Consider the following 2,889-nt stretch of genomic DNA (forward strand, 5'->3'; position numbering starts at 1 on the left):
ATTCTGTATATTGTAATCCATTGTGTGTACTGTATGTCTGTTTCTAAGGAATACATCGCAATTTGTTTTACTTCTTGGTTTTGCTCAGTGATTTGATCCTGGTATAAAGGTATACATTCCTGGTCTCCCGTGACAACGGGTCTGGCTCTTAAACATTTAATTAATACATTATTAGCGCATCAATTAATTTATAACAACGGTTGATGTTGTGACATGCTTTCAAATTCAATAGTGAATCCTGATTCACAAACAGCCTCTCATAAACTCCTCATCATACTGTATGACAGACAGAAGAACTTATGCTCACCAACCATATACAGTAGCATGAATTATTATATGTCCCCATCAGTAACATATATCCCCCAGTTTTAAACATTGAAGTTATTTTTTTTAGGTTTTTACAGAAAGCCTGGTGGTCCTTGCTAACAGCTTGTAAGACACCAATGCTGAGCAGACAGTCCATCTGTGGCAGGACTTCAGGCTCTAAAGAATTCTGTGGTGAAATCACATTTAACAACGCGTTTCACTGCTCTTCTTGCTTTGTCTTCCTTTCCTTCCCACTTCTCGCTGAAATTGCAAAATGAAAAAGGATCACATGGGAGATTGGAGCAGAAAATAATGTACACGTGTCACTCAAATGACTAATAGAGACAGTCGAATATTTTTGGGGTCGGATTTGGATCCCCAGGGGATCGGTTGGTTCTTTTGGTCCGTGGATTTAAGCAGTTCAATCTCAAAAATGGCAATTCGCGTTTTGCGGATTTTTATTACAATTACCAATACACTCCACGGATTCTGCAACCCGTGGATGGATTTGGAAATTTAAATTCTTAAGAAACCTTTGAGGGATCGCTGAATCCATGGATTGGATTCTACAATTCCGTCCACGGGTTGTATGCAATGGCAATCCGCAGGGATTAAAATCGACCAAATATGTTTGCGGATTTTGGGTGGGAAATTTGAGAAAATCCAAAAAATGAATTTGAGTGGATTCACTTATCTCTAGGCTCTAAGAGAAGTAAAAAATCAAAATGAGCAGAAGACTGCTCAGTACATATGTCCCTATCTGTGTCAGTGCAGTACAGAACGGACTTAAATAAAATCTCATGTTTTGCCAAATCCTGACATCTTGTACACCTTCCAAACAGAAAACTGAGTTATTTTACTATGGCAGTAAGTCGAATGAATACACAGATAACCAACAAGCTCTCAGAAACCCCCAAAATTACATATATATATATATATATATATATATATATATATATATATATATATATATATATATATATATATATATATATATATATAAAAAAATATATATATATATATATATATATATATATATATATATATATATAAAATATATATATATATATATATATATATATATATATATATATATATATATATATATAATGGAAATATTACTGCATGCTCATTTGCATGTCTTAGAAAGGTCAGGACCCCGCCTTTCACCATTATCACCCAGCACATAGCACTTCCACTGCTGCAAGGGATTCTGGAAAATGACATGCAAATGAGCACACATTGCCACCTTTTGCTTCAAAACCATTTTTATCATGGTTCCCTATTTACCCACCATAACTTAAGTATGGTAAAACCCATCATCATTGCTTCATTTTTGCATAGCTGGTATAACCAACCCCACACTGATGAGACCTACAGTATTAAGGTTGAAACGGCTATCTGTGGGTGGGTTTACTGGCTATGAATCTTAACCCTGGCTGTGCTCAAAGCTGTGACCATGGAGCAAGCTTAAGCCTACACGGAACCATGTTAAAAATGGTTTGAAGCAAAAGGTGGCACTGTGTGCTCATTTGCTTGTCATTTCCCAGAATCCCTTGCTGCAGTGGAAGTGCTGTGTGCTGGTTGATAATGGTGAAAGGCAGGGTTGCAGACCTTTCTAAGACATGCAAATGAGCATACAGGAATATTTCCATTAGCTAAATGCTTTGCTGTGGAGGGTTTTTGTCACTTTTTGACCAGCTGGTCAAAGTTAACAAACACACAGATATCCAGCAAGCTCTCAGAAACCCCCCAAAATTACCTCAAAAAATATACATGTATATAAGTGTCAAAAGCAGTGCCAATGGGCGTGGCTAATTGTAAAAAACAAGAAACAAAGAAGTCCAGAACAACATCCAATGTTACAAAAATACACAGTGAGATACCTATATATATCTCTTGAAAAGGTCATTTAGTTAACTATTTGGCCAAAGCGTATAAGCCTGTTACCCACTATCAAGGCATGACCAGTTCTCAGGTCCTAACACTAACTGATTAAAATCCTTATTTACCTCTTTAATTAGAGGCAGCATGGTTCTGGCATTGAACCTGTCACAACCAGCTGCATGAAAAAAAAATGCTTTTGACACTTTTACAGGCATACCCCGGTTTAAAGCTGCAGTTCAGTCAATATCCTGCATGTGTGTTTTTTTTAATAAATCAGTTCTGTAGTAAGAAAAAATACTTTTAGCATTTTCTGTTTTTAAAAAAACAACTTTGAAAGACCAATTTTCTTTTATTCTATTTTAACAACCATTTACTAAGGCACTGCCCCTTCATGTCCTGTCACAAGCTCTGGCACACCCCTTTGTCAGCCCTGCCCTCCCTCTAGCACATGTCAGTGTAGGAGTGCTCATGAATATTCATGAGCTTCAACTGAGTGACAGAAGCAGAGGAAAAATATATCCCATATCTAAAGATTTCGCCAATCAATACATGGAGAACGAATTGACTGGCAGCTATACAGTTCTTTAGGTAATTCGAGATTGCCCATGTGAAACTATTGAATTAAAAAAATAAATAAAAAAAATAAAAATAAAAAAGACTGAACTGCAGCTTTAAGGTCACTCACTTTAAGTACAC

This window comes from Ascaphus truei, chromosome 6 (genome assembly GCF_040206685.1).
Source record: "Ascaphus truei isolate aAscTru1 chromosome 6, aAscTru1.hap1, whole genome shotgun sequence".
In the NCBI taxonomy this organism is placed as follows: Eukaryota; Metazoa; Chordata; class Amphibia; order Anura; family Ascaphidae; genus Ascaphus; species Ascaphus truei.